This window comes from Ahaetulla prasina, chromosome 11 (assembly GCF_028640845.1).
Source record: "Ahaetulla prasina isolate Xishuangbanna chromosome 11, ASM2864084v1, whole genome shotgun sequence".
Classification (NCBI taxonomy): Eukaryota; Metazoa; Chordata; class Lepidosauria; order Squamata; family Colubridae; genus Ahaetulla; species Ahaetulla prasina.
Genome location: NC_080549.1, coordinates 24,199,020 through 24,215,601, shown reverse-complemented (window position 1 = coordinate 24,215,601; position 16,582 = coordinate 24,199,020). Strand labels below are relative to the sequence as shown.

The 16,582-nt window shown below is 39.2% G+C and overlaps 1 protein-coding gene across 4 annotated transcripts in view; it reads right to left on the bottom strand.

Moving 5' to 3' along the window:
* LOC131205061 (vascular endothelial growth factor receptor kdr-like) overlaps positions 1-16,582 on the bottom strand; it is a 210,691-nt gene that overhangs the window by 98,269 nt on the left and 95,840 nt on the right. The window lies entirely within an intron of this gene.

Genomic DNA, 16,582 nt, shown 5'->3' with positions numbered 1-16,582 from the left:
TCTCTTTTCACCTGCTACTGATTTGGAATAAAAGCCACCCTCAACCTCTAGATTCAATATAGCCACCCATTTTGGTGGACTCTGGCCAGCTTACAAAACATAGTTTTGTTAGGTGATTAGATGGCCTAGACATTGGTATTTTAACATAGATCTTTGTAATATTTATATTCTATTGTATTTTATTAATCTAGGTGAAATCTCAAAGGTGCTTTTTTCTTCAAAAGGCAACAAGACTGTTTTTTCCTTCAGGAAGTTTTCCTCTTTCTTCCTCAAGGAAAAAAAATGAAAAAGGAAAAAAAACCACCAGTCCAAGTTGCCTTTTGAAGAAAAAAGCACCTTTGAGAGAATCATGACCTGGATGAGTGAGAATCTCTAGAAATATCTAGGTGAAATGTTAATATATATTGCTAGTCCATATATGATATGTCATAAGCTAAATAAATAAGAAAATATAAACTAATCCTAATGATATTATGATCATACTAATAATATAAATACTAAATTAAAGCAATTAAAAATATAAACAAGACAGAAGGCAGACAGTTCAGACTAAACAATAATTAAAATAAAGCAGGACACCCCTCCCTGAAACAGCACAAATGCAAAACAGTGTTGGCCCTCCAGATGAGTTGAATTATAAAACATAGATGCACAGATCTGAACAGGCCTGGTCTGCACTAAAATTTGCTCAATATGTCTTTTGTGTGTGTTACAGATTCTGTTCTACAGAGAGTTGGAAAAAATAATCTGCATTCTTTCTCCTTTTTTTGTGATTTGCATACTCTTTTCCTAAATCTGGGCTCTATTAACACACGTGACTCAAAAGTCTTTTTGTAATGTTTCCACAGGGTCATTTAAAAAATGTAAACTTAAAACTCAAACTTCTGTCACTAAGCAATGCAGTCATTAATTGAGTTGCTCCTAATTTGATAACCCTTTCAGCCATGGTCATTAAATGAATCACAAAGTAGATAAGTGAATCCAGTTTCCCCCGTTAACTTTGCTTGTCAGAAGCCAGATGGAAAGTTTGAAAATGCAGATCACATGACCCTGGGATGCTGCAACCAACATAAATACATTCCACTTACCAAAAGCCTGAATTTTAAGGGATGTTACAACAGTTGTAAGTGAGAGGACTAGTCATAAGTTCCATTGAACACGGTACAGTCAATAATGGAACGGACATAAGTCAAGGACTACCTGTATTCTTTGTCGGCAACTCTTTTGCAAGTCTTAGTAATAAAGAAAAGGATGAATTTTGTGAGCGACAAAAATGCTGAACATTTTTGAGCGTTTCAGGCGATGATCAAAAATGTCTACTGCTCGGTGAAGGAAGACATACAGGTAGTCCTTGACTTACAATAGTTCACTTAGGGACCATTTGAAGTTACAACAGCACTGAAAAAAGTGACATGACAGTTTTTCACACTTATGACCATTTTTCACACTTATGACCATCGCAGCATCCCCATGATCACGTGACCAAAATTCAGATGCTTGCAAATTGATTCATATGTATGACGGTTGCATTTCCCAGGGTCGCATGTTCAAATTTTGCGATCTTCTGACAAGCAAAGTCAATGGGGAAGTCAGATTCATCTAACAACCATGTTACTAATTTAACTACCGCAGTGATTCGCTTTAAAAATGTCATAAAATAGGGCAAATTAACAAATTTCTCACTTTGCAACATAAATTCTCGGCTCAATTATGATCGTAAGTCAAGGACTACCTGTACTTTGCACACTGAAAGTGCAACCTTGCTTAAAAGGTCACGAAGAAAGGACTTATCAGAGGTCTCCTGGCGGAGAGTTTGATTTGGAGAGGCAATTTCTCTGCTCTTGCATATCAACTTCCTTAGCCAGTCCGGAGGGATGTGAAGGTTTTGTCAAGATAATCTCATTCCAGCTGCTTAGCACTACAAGCTTAGAAGGAGAGATTAAACATATCTAGCAGAGAGACAAAATCTTTTCTATTTGGTGGCAGGAGTGAACAGATAAATGCTTGAATTCTTTGATTGTAATAATGGATTTTTCCACTTAGCACTCAATTAAAACAATGGCTTATACAAATTGCAGATGTGCTTTTCATTACCCAATTAATTTTTAAATGTAGATTGCATTATTAAATATTATGTGAAACCTGAAATCAGACCTAATGAATTTGGGAATAAAGTCATCGCTGCTGGAGAAACAAAAGAGCAATTATTTACTCTAACATGGAAAGATAAAGCTATCGAACACGCTGTTTTCTTTAAACACACACACATTTGCACACATAGTCGCACGACTACATGATGATGGAGGAAGTTATAGAGACAGTCTAGGAACGAGCGATGAAAGGAAGGTCTTTGGGTCAGGAAAAGAAAGTTCTCTTTGGTTGATTGTTATTGAGAACAGATTGTTGGCAATAAATCTGCAATAAGAGGTTACTATGGCAACCAAGTTTTCTAGCTGCTTAGGTCTAACGTGCAATTAAATAGTGGCTGCCACAAAAAGGAACATTTTCAAAGTTCTCCACCCCCTGCATAGATTACTACAAAAAATATATGAAGTGACATTATCTGGCATAGCTTAACCATATGTTTAAGACTGAACTCTGCTATTATTATTATTATTATTATTATTATTTATTTGATTTTTATACCGCCCTTCTCCCGAAGGACTCAGGGCGGTGTACAGGCAACAATAAAATACAGACACTACAGTATACAATTTAAAATGCAAGTTAAAAAACTTATTATAATTAGCCTAGAACTTTAAAAATTTATAAAAACCAAAACCCCATTTAAAATTAGTAAAAAATTTAAAATCCATAAAATTTATGTAATTTAAAATTTAAAATTTAAAATTTAAGCCAGCCCCGCGCGAATGAAAAGATGTGTCTTCAGTTCGCGGCGGAAGGTCCGAAGGTCAGGTATTATTACTATTCCTGCCTATGTACTCCTTCAGACATAGTTGTTCATCACTGCCACTCACTAGCCAACTTGTCCACTGGCTATCTTACGGCACAGTTTCTTACAACATTTCATTCCAGTGAGGATGTCCTAGCAGCCTTAAGCACCATGAAGCATCTATTTTCCAAGAAAAATTAAAAAGGACAATTCACTGCCCTATTAGACCCATCACCCCAAAGTTTTGGCTTTCTTCTGTTTGATGACCCTGAGTGAAACAAGTCGTCATCGTTCCTTTTCCCTGGTACAATCCATAAGGGTATAGCATGGTGGAAAACCTCAAGTGAAAAGTGGAATGTAATCTTTCAGTTCTTAATTCAGCTATTCCCAGCTGAAGACCCTTCGTACACCAAGTCAACATATTTTTGAAAGTGATGATTTTTCTGTCCCAACATATATGAGGGACACCCATTTGAAGAAGTTTTTTTTAATTTTGTCACAACAGTATACACAAGCATCAACATAAAACAACAACACATCATATAAGCATATATATGAGCAAAAGTATGCAATAACTATATTAATTTGATATAATGAAAGGAAACAATAGGACAGGAACGGTAGGCACTTTTGTGCTCTTATGCACGCCCCTTATAGTCCTCTTACAAATGGGGTGAGGTCAATAGTAGAAAGTTTTTGGTTAAAGCTTTTGGGATTTTGAGAAGAAACCATAGAGTCAGGTAGTGTGTTCCAAGCGTTAACAACTCTGTTACAAAAGTCATATTTTCTGCAATCAAGATTGAAGTGGTTAACATTAAGTTTAGATCTATTGTTTGCTCTTGTATTATTGTGATTGAAGCTGAAGTAGTCTTTAACAGGAAGGACATTGCAATAGATGATTCTGTGTGTTAAACATAGGTCTTGTCAGAGTCGGCGGAGTTCTAAATTTTCTAATCCCAGGATTTCAAGTCTGGTGGTATAAGGTATTTTGTTGTTTACAGAGGAGCGGAGAACTCTTCTTGTAAAATATTTCTGGACTCGTTCAATTGTATTAATGTCAGAGATGTGGTATGGGTTCCAGACAGGTGAGCTGTATTCAAGAATGGGTCTGGCAAATGTTTTGTATGCTCTGGTTTTTGGAAAAGAAGCTACGCAAAATTAGGTTTACAACTCTTAGAGCCTTTTTTGCTATGTAGTTGCAGTGGGCTTTGGCACTTAGATCATTTGATATGAAAACTCCAAGGTCTTTAACAGGGTGGGGGGTCATCTGTAAGGTAATGTCCATCAAGCTTGTACTTAGTGTTTGGGTTCTTTTTCCCAATATGTAAGACTGAGCATTTGCTGGTTGAGATTTGGAGTTGCAAAGTTTTAGACCAATCGGATACAAAGTCAAGGTTTTTTTTGAAGGGTAGTAGTATTGTTGGTGGTGTTAAATAGTTTGAAATCGTCAGCAAGGAGAACACAATAACTTGAGATAAGGTCACAGAGATCATTTATGTATAGTATGAAGAGCGTTGGTCCAAGAACATTGCCTTGAGGAACGCCACTAAGTTGGCTTAGATGTTTACCAGGATGAGGAGTAAAGACTAAGTTGTTTGATTAAATCACATCTCATGATGGAATCCAGTGAGGAGGTGAAAACCAGAGCAGTAAGAGGCAACTCAGCCCAGAGAAAGAGGGTCAAGACAACCCCTACCTAATGGTTCCCAGAGTATATTGTTGATATAAAGAGTACAGTCCCCAGATTTTGTCTATAGGCGTGAAACAAGAAAGAGCTCATCTTGAAAGAATTAACAGACTAGAATAACAGAATAACAGAATTGGAAGGGATCTTGGAGCAGTGGTGAAATCTGAACTGGTTTGCTACCGGTTTGATGGCCGCGCATGCACACCAAGCGTGTGCTGCATGTGAGCATGCACAGTGCATGCCAAACACGCACTGCATGTGTGCGCATGTGCAGTATGCATCAAATGACATTGCACATGCATACGCAGTGCACACAAAATGCACGCTATGCGTGCATGCACATTATGCGCCAATCGCACAGAAAAAGAAGGCTTTGGAAGGTAAGTATAACAGCGAGGGGGGGGGAACAGCTTTGCCGCATGATTTAAAATTGCTAAAAAGCAGGAAATCCTGCTTTCTAGTGAATCTAAATCGCGCAGCACAGTTGATTGTCAGAAATACCAGCTTGGAGGAACTGGTAGGTTTTTTTTTACTATTGATTCACTCGAACCGGTAGTTTTTATCACCACTGGTTCTCCTGAACCAGTGCAAACCGGTAGGATTTCACCGCTGCCTTGGAGATCTTCTTGTCCAACACCCTACCTCAGGCAGGAAATCCTATACCATTTCAGACAAATAGATGTCCAATCTCTTCTTTAAAAAGTCCAGTGTTGGAGCAATCACAACTTCTGGAGGCAAGTGGTTCCACTGAATAATTGTTCCCGCTATCAGGAAAATTCTCCTTAGTTCTAGGTTGTTTCTCTCCTTGGTTAGTTTCCACTCATTGCTTCTTATCCTGCCTTCAGGTGCTTTGGAGAATAGCTTGACGCCCTCTTCTTTGTGGCAGCCCCTCAAATATTGGAACACTGCTGTCATGTCTCCCCTAGTCCTTCTTTTTATTAAACTAGTCCTATCCAGTTCCAGCAACCGTTCTTCATATGTTTTAGCCTCCAGTCCCCTAATCATCTTTGTTGCTCTTCTCTGCACTCTTTCTAGAGTCTCAACCTCTTTTTTACATCGTGGTGATCAAAACTGGATGTAGCATTCCAAGTGTGGTCTTATCAAGGCATTATAAACTGGTATTAACACTTCACTACATGTCAATATTGCTTTTAAGCCTGACACATGTCACAAGACAGCTACCTCTACCTAAATCAAAGCATTTATACCCTGAAAGTTTTGGAAGCCCTCTTCCTAAGGCCCCATTTCATAGAATCACAGACTGCTAGTGCTGATCTTCTTGGAGATCTTCTAGTCCAACCCCCTGCCCTTATATCATCCTGGTCAAATGGTTGTCCAATCTTTTCTTGAAAATCTCCAGCATTAGAGAACCCTCAACTCCAGGAGGCAAGATGTCCCACTGATTAATTTCAAACTTTTCTTTCTGAATCAGCTGTTAACTATGGAATAGAAGAAAGCAGATGATGAACAGTTGTCCTGGGGCGGCTTTCAAACGTGAGCTGAATCGATGCTTCTCACAAGAGTCGGAATGCAAAGAGTTGAGGAGAGAGGTTGCTATTTTGATCCACTTGGATTTGCATAAGAATTTGCATAAGCAGCCTTTCATGTTGTTTTTCTTAGCGTTTGTCCCACATTGTTGCAGGATCCACTTGTTTTGCACTGCAATTACCTAGTTCTTTCAGCCAAACTCACTGGCACATGATATGACAAGGAGTTTTGTTTTTCAGCTGGATGCTGATTTGGGCTAAAAGGGAGAGCCCGGTCCAAAGTCACCCAGGTACTTCCTGGATCTAAGAGAGACCTGGATTGTGGATCTCGTTGTTCCTGACCTAATCTCTTAATCATTGAGGCACACTGGCTCTCTGAAAAGCACCTTCCAATCCATGGAAGTTTGATCGGGAGACTTTTGTTAAACACATCTTGGTTGTAACAGGTGAATAAAACCAGTAGAATGACTTGCCTGAAAAAGAGGGGGTTTTTTTTCTTAAAAAGAGGTGGAATTCTCCCAGTGGAACGGCTTGCCTTCAGAAGTTCTGGGTGATCCATCACTGGACCCTTTTAAGAGAATGGACATCTATTTGTCTGAAATGATATAAAGGCACCTGCTTGAGCAGGGGGTTGGACTAGAAGATCTCCAAGGTCCCTTCCAACTCATGATGATGAAGAAAATGTCCTTTTCTCCAGTAGCCTGCAGGTTCTCCTGGCTTTGCCAGCTGGAGAAATTCTTCCCTAGTTCTAATTGTACTCATTCCACTCAATGAAAGAGAAATTGCTCTTGAAGATTCTTCTAAAATGCCTTTCAAAGGAGGAGAGAATTTTTCTTCTCATCATAAATTTGTGCAAAAGGTTGAAAAACTGTTTCTGCCCTGCATTGTGTCAGATCTGCAGGTGACCCATACTGAAATGTACAGTTTTTCTCGTTTCTTTCCAGCTCATTGCCTTTGTATAAAGAACAAAAGAAGCTGGGTTTTATAGCAGTTCCTTTTCAGTATGCACAATTGCACATGTGGCCACAACTCATGCCAAAATCTCTATATAACTTGAGTCACACTTGAAATTAAGCATCTCATGATGAATTTAATGAGACAAGGACTTCAAAACAAAATTGTTTTCAAAAAAATAAAAGCTTCCGTCTCGCCTAGACAAACATTCCTACCTAATTGGAAGGAACTGGAACTTACTAAAATGACACCCTTGAAAAAAAACCCTAATGAGAGGTGAATTGTCAGGGAAGCTTCTGTTGACACCAGAGTCACACATTGCTACAAATAACCTGCTTTGTTTTTAGATGCACAAATTTAATTGCTCTGAAGTCTCACCCAGCCATTTAGTTCAAGCCCCATCTCTGAATTCCAACCTTAGCAAAGCAAATTCAGAGCCACTTGATGAAATTCTGTTGACAGGCTCAAATGGTTGACTTGTTCCAATTCAATGTTTCCGATTGATTCAAAAAGTCAAGTTGATTATGTATGTTAGTTCAGCCCTGAATTGACTTGACAAAATGATCTTTTTGCCTTCCAAACTGCACCATTAATTTGATGCATCCAATTCAGTAATTGATCTGAAACATCATTCCAATTCAGAAAGATGATCTGAACTGATTAAAGGACTTTGGAAGCTTGAACCAGTTCGAATATCAGATTGACCTCTGGTGTCATAACGATACACGGCTTGTTTTCTTAGATGTAGGTCATCTGATAACTGCAATATGGGTGGATTTACACATAGAAAAGAACAGCTACTAGATACAGTACATTGCAATTTGGAGAGAAATAGAGTAGAATTACAGCTACTTCCATGACAGAGGCATAATCGAAAACTTTCTTCTTCAGCATTGCAGGTCTGTGTGACTCAGTGTCCCCATTCCTATTTCTTGATCCCACCCATGCAAACCTTTTATTAAATACATACATGAAACATGCATCGCCCATGTTCATATAACACCAACTCTAAATCAGGTGTGTTTTTTCCAAAAACAAAGTCTATGATGGTTTAATAAAAAGGCTCAGTTCTGGTTGTTAAGACAATGACAGTCCATGTCATTGTACACAATAGATTTAAGCTTAATGTTAACCATTCCAATCTTGATTGCAGAAAATATGACTTCAGTAACAGAGTTGTTAATGCTTGGAATACACTACCTGACTCTGTGGTCTCTTCACAAAATCTCAAAAGCTTCAAACAAAAACTATCTACCATTGACCTCACCCCATTCCTAAGAGGTCTGTAAGGGGCGTGCATAAGAGCACAAACATGCCTACTGTTCCTGTCCTATTGTTTTCCTTCATTATATCCAATTAATATAGTTATTACAACTCATACTCAGTGGTGGGATTCAAGTAATTTAACAACCGGTTCTCTGCCCTAATGATTTCTTCCAACAACCAGTTTATCAAACTGCTCAGAAAGTTAACAACCGGTTCTCCCGAAGTGGTGCGAACTGGCTGAATCCCACCACTGCTCATACTCATATATATGCCTATATATTGAATCATTATTTCATGCTTATGCTTACATATACTGTGTGACAAAAATAAATAAATAAAATAAATAAATAAAATGTGCATTGCAAACTTCACAACCCATTTCACCTAGTTTAAAGCTTGGGTGCAGATTGTCTCATGGTCTGATGTCATGAGTTGACTTTCATGGACATCCACTGGTCTAGTTGTGTATGGAATGGTATAGCAATAGCAATAGCACTTAAATTTATATACTGCTTCACAGTGCTTTATAGCCCTCTCTAAGTAGTTTAAGCATATTGCCCCCAACAATCTGAGTCCTCATTTTGCCAGCTTTGGAAGGATGGAAGGCTGAATCAACTCTGAGCCAGTCAGGATCGAACTGATGGCATTCAGCAGAATTAGCCTGCAATGCTGCATTCTAACCATTGCTCTTAGGATCTCCTGCCGAACAGGGGGTTGGACTAGAAGATCTTGAATGTCACTTCCAGCCATGTAATTCTATGTTCTATGAAATTCAATTCCCAGAATTCCCCGGGTAAAATTTTTGCATTCTGGTAAAAAAGTAATGTTTACTAAAAAGTTGATTCAGCTTTCCATCCTTCCCAGGTAGGTAAAATTAGACAGGGCTGTAAAGCATTGTGAAGTAGTGTATAAGTCTAAGTGCTCTTGTTATATTTAAAGCTTGGAGAATGGATAAATTTCACTATCTGGATAATTTGCATGGTTAAAGCAAATCTGAACGGCCATAAAATGTGGCAAAACTTACTTAACAAATGTCTCACTTAGCCACAGAAATTCTGGGCTCAATTATGGTCATAAGTCGAGGACTACTCATAATAGGAAAAGTTCCTGCAGTTCACCCAGACATATTTTTTTCATTTGCTCTCTTAGCATATTGGGTATAAATTGAAATTCAGCCAATTCAGTTTCATTAAATTCATCAAATTCAACTAATAGTCTTTATTGACCATTGCAGAAGTTAATAATCTTAAATGACCATTGGAGAAATTCCAGCAAGGAAAAGAGTTGCTCAATGAAAAGAGAATTTTAAAAATCATGCTAAACTTAGGCAAGGAATGAATTAGAGTTAAGAAAAAAAATAAGGAAAAAATAAAACTCATTTGGCCATTCATATCTCATGCTTTGGATGTTAATGATGTACTTTCTCCTCACTCAGACAAATATCTAAACCTTGCAATTAGAAAATCTAAGATCATTTTTTTAAAAACAAAAATTAAGCTAGCTTCTATCTCTCTCCAAAGGGTTGTTTCTGGGTTGAGAAATGAATTTGTCCCTGTAATTACCAGATTTTATTACATTAGCTGTGAAATGCTAGTTGTTGCTTGATCATTGCCTCTTATGAATCTTATGACTATCACTTCGTTGTTTGTATCTTATGATTTATGTTTATTGCTTATTTAGTATCTAATGACTATCACTGATATTAAGATTTATGATGATTGTACTTTATGATTATGATCATGATTTATCACTTGTTGCTTGTATGTACTCTGAGAGCTTCTGCACCGGAGATAAATTCCTTGTGTGTCTAATTACACTTGGTCACTTAAAGTTTTCCCTTCCCTTCCCTTCCCTTCCCTTCCCTTCCCTTCCCTTCCCTTCTGACAAAATTTGCCATGTTTAGAGCCAAACGTTGTGCTTTGTTAGAGCCAATATAACAACTGGAAAAGGCCACTGAATAGCTAAAACCAGTTTGTATCATTTCATAAAATAGCCTAATAAATTTTTGAGAGCTTTGTTGCAAACGCTATTGCGACATAAAAGTCCCTGGAAAGATCGTTATAAAATTTCAGTTTATTTGTTTTAGGGTGAGAAGGAAAAATCTCCTTGCTTCACTGTAAGAAATTTTTAAGTCCTCTGTACTTGCTTTGTACTCTGGCCCGGAATAACTATATTCTCCCACGTTTCTCATTCTTGACTCCCCAGGCTGTATAGTCGCCAGCTGTTTGTTAAGATCACCTTTTGCTCTCTCGCTCTCTCTCTCCACCCATCTCAAATGCTTCAAGACGTTTGTTCCATGGAGCTCTAGCTCTCAACAGAAATCTCCTCCAAGAAAACACAAACTTTGCAAACCACCAACTTCTTGGAGACTGTTGTGTCTTGCCCGCCCTCAGAGCAGCCGGGGCCTTCTTATCTGCTCTCGAACACGGAGGAATGTATGCCTCCTGGCCCAAGTCCTGGCTCCATGCCCACACAAACTGCAGAAGAAGGAGCATCTCCCGGCCCCAGCCCTGACTCCATGCCCAGGCAAACGGAGCAGCTAGACCCCTCCCCCTCCTCCACAGCATGTGAGCCTGAGGAGGGTTTATTCCCAACAGCTGCTGATTGGTGTGACCCTCGCATCAGAAGGCTGGATAGGCGGAGGCAACAGAAGGAAGGGAGGGGCAGGCCTTAATGAGTGCTGAGTCATGGAGCCACACCCCATGGCCTATATAAAGGATCTGCTTTCTGGCAGTCTCTGAGTCAGGCAAAAGTCGAACTTATCTTGCTGAAGTCACTTACTGGTCTCCTGCCTGCCCTGAGGACTTTGCTAGGACTTTGGGCAGAGCTGCAGAGGCAAGCCTGATTCGGATTTCCCTGACCCGGCCGTCAGCGGAGGAGTGGGACATGACAGAGACTCTTGATGTGCAAATATGTAAAGGAAGACTATTTTCCCCCTAACCGATGGGCTACCTCTTGGACCTTCACAAGGTCTCTACGGAAAAGCAACAGGAGAAGTGCCCTTGCCAGTCTCCATCAGTCTCCAGAGTAGGCTGGGAGCATGGGTGGCCCAGGCGGAAAGCTTCTATGTGGGGTGAATAATCCTTGCAATTTAATGCCTGCAAAGGCCCAGAGGTTAGGTGGGAAAGGTGTTGCTGGAATCTTCTGTTGGCAAGAGATTCACCTGGATCTGCCCTCAGATAATCTCTAGGTTTGATCAAGTATGAACAGGCCAGTACCTTCTGGAGTTTCAGCCTTACATGCCCTTCTTTAAATTTACTTCTTTTCTTTCACAAGTCACCATGTCTCTACCAACTCCTAACCCTATTCCTAATGCTAATCTATCTGTAACCTTAACCCCTTGCTCTTGTGGATCAGGAATGTTCAAAATGGAGGGGGAGGGCTCTCCTGTTATTCTGCTATTTTTATGGTTAGTCACACAACCAGCTACATGTTTAGACTGAATTCAGCATTTTTATCCACATATACGGAACATAGAATTATTATTCTATGGCTTGGAAGGGACCTTAAAGGTCTTCTAGTCCAATCCTCTACTTGAGCAGGAGACCCTATATTATTCCAGACAAGTGGCTGTTCAGTCGTTTCTTAAAAGTCTCCAGTGATGGAAAACCCACAACTTCTGGAGGCAAGCTGTTCCAGTGGTTAATTGTTCTGTCAGGAAATTTCTCCTTACTTCTAGGTTGGAATCTCTTTAATGATCTTAGACTAGGTATACCCAGTTCCCTCAATTATTCATCAATAGTAATAATATTGTGATGAAAAATTATTCATGAATAATAACAATATTACTGTTATCAATTTGTCACACAGTCAGCCAAATGGCATTTTTATTATTATCATTATGGGCAATCTACAAAAACTTAGAATGCAGTATTGCAGGCTAACTCTGCCCACAGCCAGGAGTTTGATCCTAATGGACTCAAGATTGACTCCGCCTTCCATTCTTCCACCTTTAGTAAAATGAGACCCAGATTGTTGGGGGCAAGATGCTGACTCTGCAAACAGCTTCGAGAGGGCTGTTAAAGCACTATGAAGTGGTATATAAGTCTAAGTGCTGTTGCTGTTGCTATAAGATCTTAACCTTCCCATTTTGTAAAACTTTTCCAATTTGATGGTTATAGTCGGTTTGGGAAATTTTGCTGCAGCCATTAATCAAATGGTCAATTGTTTCATCCTTTTCACTACAAAAGTGACATTTACTCTTGTTAGTTAAATGATGAATTATAACTTTCCTGCAATCAGTTGACAAAGCTTGTTCCTGAGCTGCTAAAATAAATTATTATTAGCTATTTCTTAGTTAGTGTTGACTCCTGGCAACTGCTAGGACACATGCTTGCAATTTTCTTTGCAAGTTTTCAGAAGGGGTACCCCACTGGCACCTTCCCAGGGCTGAGAAAAAAGATCTGGCCCAAGGTCACCTGTAGGTGACTTCATGCCTAAGGTGAGCACAAAACTCAAAGTCTCCTGCTTTCTAGTCTGTTGCCTTTAACCACTGCACTAAACTGCAGGTAAATTTGTTTGGATCTATTGGCAAACTTTCTTGGACACCCTGATTAAGTCTTGCTCATTTTACCTGTGAACATGCATGGTTTATAGTCTGGGCATTTTAACATGATATTTACACAATATTTCTAAATATCATTTGCATGATATTTGCATGATATTTCAAATTGATGGCCCTTGGTCATGGTGAAGTATGGATGAAATTGTTTCTGGCAGTTGGCATACAGAAACAATTAGTTTCTAGTTTATTGTATGCAACTGCAATCAGTATAGGTCAGCTTTTGCTATATAAGATAATGAGGCTTTGGACAATGATCAAATTATCATTATAACAATAAGGCTCATCCAATGAAGCTGACTGGAAGGAGCTACAGAACAAAAGTTCTTTCTAAAGCACAGAATTGGCCTGTGGGGTTCATTGTCACAAGTTGCTATGTTGGCTACTTACTTTTGATGGTTTTAAAGAGGAGTGGAAAATTTAAAGAGGATGGATCTACTAACGGAGCCCCTTTGATATAGTGGTTAAGGCATCAGGTTAGAAACCAGGAGACTGTAAATTCTAGATCCACCCATGAAGCTGACTGGTGACCCTGGTCCAGTTACTTTCGCTCAGCCCTAAGAAGGAGGCATTGCCAATATATAGGTGGGTCATGAAATTTAATAATAATAATAATAGTACAGAGATGGTGGCTTCGTTTGCATCTTGATTGGTTGACTTCAGGAAGCCATAGATTTATATCAGGGCATTAATAAATTGGCAGTTTGATTTTCCGTCCCTTCCTAATTATTCCTATCATAGAATTAACCTGTGTTTTACAGAAATAACACACACTGATGCTTAGAAAACATGATTGTGTGCTGACAAGGAAGGAAAGTTAAATATATGGCAATTGTTGAAGTTCAGCCATATGCTAACCATTAATAATAACAATCCTAATAAATAATCACCTAATAAAACTGATTTTCTATCACTCTAACATAGAACTCCTTATCTCCCTATTCATTTATATTAAAGCCAGTGAAATCTTTGGCAGAAAAACAAACGATTTCTGGCCATTTTTTTTTTGTTACATGAAGGAAAGGTTTTTTTAGAATAATCTGCTACCAAAAATGAAACATCTGTTCTTTATTATCTCTCACTTGTCCTTTTTGCAAAGTGATATTTCTCCACAGTGCACGTTATCAGCATTCCTTGAGCTGGTCATGTTTTCAATAAGTGACATCTTTACAATAATTGCAATAATGGTTCCCCAATTAATTCACCCTGTCAGGCTGATGCATGACAGAAGAACAATAGGGAGTACTTGTGTGTGAAATTGCACACAAATTTGGAAGCGGCAAGCTGACAAAACCATTAAGGCCGCTGGGCTGGCTGGACCTGAGGCAACACACAACCAATGTTGTTAGCTGCTGGAGTTCCATGCCAAGCCTGTTTTGTTGGTCCTGTTATTTAGGAACAGTCTTATTCTTATGTAAAACAAACAAGCTATGATTGTGATATGCATTTGCATTAGAGAGGTTACATTAACCATATTGTATATGCTGGGAAAGATTGAGGGCAAAAGAAGAAAGGGACGACAGAGAATGAGGTGACTCGATGGAATTACTGAAGCAGTAAGCATGAGCTTAAATGGACTCCAGAGGATGGTAGAGGATAGGAAGGCCTGGAGGAACGTTGTCCATGGGATTGCGATGGGTCGGACATGACTTCGCAACTAACAACAACATATGCCACTGATCCAAGCAACTATTATAATGCCTAAATTGGTCCTGTAGCCAATCAAATGGGTTTCCTTACCTATTAGCTGGTCAATTTGATGATTAAATTTCAAAACACATACATATGCTTTCACATAAGAACACTGTACAAAAAGCTGTTGTTGTTGAACATTAAATGTATTCATTTAACAGACTAACAGAATAGCAGAGTTGGAAGGGACCTTTGAGGTCTTCTAGTCCAATCCCCTGCTTAGGCAGGAAACCCTATATCGTTTCAGGCAAATGGTTGTCCAATCTCATCTTAAAAACAACCAGTGTTGGAGCACCCACAATTTCTGGAGGCAAGTCGTTCCACTGATTGTTCTTACAGTCAGGAAATTTCTCCTTCTAGCTTGCTTCTCTCTTTGATTTAGTCTGCATCCATTGCTTCTTGTCCTGCCTTCTGGTGCTTTGGAAAATAGATTGATCCCCTCTTCTTTGTGGCAACCCCTCAAATATTGGAACCCTGCTATCATGTCTCTTCTAGTCCTTCTTTTTACTAGACTAGACATAGCCAGTTCTTGCAACCGTTCTTCATATGTTTCAGCCTCTAGTCCCCTGATCATATTTGTTGGTCTCTGCTAGAGTTTCAGCATATTTTTTCTGTTGCGGCAACCAAATCTAGAGGTAATATTGCAGTACTAACACTTCACGTGATCTTGATTCTTTCCCTCTGTTATTGCAACTTAGGACTGTGTTGGCTTTTATTTGGCTGCTACAATTATATCAGTGAATCAGTTGATGAATTGCTTTACACATCCACCTCTCTCTCTCTCTCTCTCTCTGTGTGTGTTCTTTTCCCACAGTGCAAGCACACAAACTGGCATATTTTTTTGCATTTCTTGAATTCTTTGTCAGTGATTAACTGCTCTGTCTCTTTGCTTGCTTTAGTGGCACCTGAGATGTCTGCAAAGAAATTAAAATGGCCCCTGGGCCCTTGGAATTAAAAGCCAGGACTCTTTGGTTCTACTCACAGAGATGCCTGGTAGGAAACTGAAACAGAGAAACCAGACTGAGTCATCATCTCATCTCTTGATAAAAAAAAGACTATCTCTCTAAATAGCTTTTGAACAAGAAGAGAAAGTTGGTGACATCCACAGGACAGGATTCTGCTATTCCAGCACTTCAAAGAGATGACATGGTCAAAGCAGAGTTGAAGTGAATGACTTCAATCTCATTGCACAATTCTCTCACCAGCAATCTGAAGCCCACACAGCTCCTGGTGCTTCCATGAAAATATAAGGAAAACCTCAATTGGGAATTCATGAAGCATAGACTCATAGGGCTGGAAAGGACCTCAGAGATCTTCTGGCCCAACCCTCTGTTCAAGGCAGAAGATCTTCTAGCATCCCGATCAATAGTTGTCCAATCTATTTTTGAAAATCTTCAGTGATGGAGCACCCACAACTCCAGGAGGCAAGCTGTTCCATTGATTAATTGTTCGCACTGTCAGAAAATTTCTCCTTACTTCTAGGTTGGATCTCTCTTTAATGATCTTCCACCCATTACATCTTCTCCTGCCCTCTAGTTCTTTGGAGAGGAAGTCAATCCCCTTTTCTCTGTAATAGCCCTTCAAGTATTGGAAGACAGTTATCATGTCCCCCTTAATCCTTTCTAGGCTCTTTCCAGAAGCGGTTCTACTATCTCTACTGGAAGAAATTCTATCTTTGAGGAATAATTGGAGAATTCTTTTTGCAGAAATCCTCCATACCATCTGTCTAGATGCACATTTGGTGGAAAATTTTGAAAGGAGAGGAAAGGACTTGCTGATGTGAGCAGCTTTCTGCTTCAAATCATAGTATTCCTTTCTTTCCCATCTCAGATGGTCCTTCAAATGTCCTTTTTGCTGTGATAGCATCATAGGCTATCAACTGGATGCTATTTTTGCAGTGATCTGATAGTTCTGAATGTTGCTGATGATCCAGCCTGGTGCTAGAATAGTGATGGTAAGAGTGGCAATTGTAGTAGAAATTGTGATAAAAGTCATGTTTTTAATACTACCAACCATAACAGTATCAACCTTGAATATTTGTT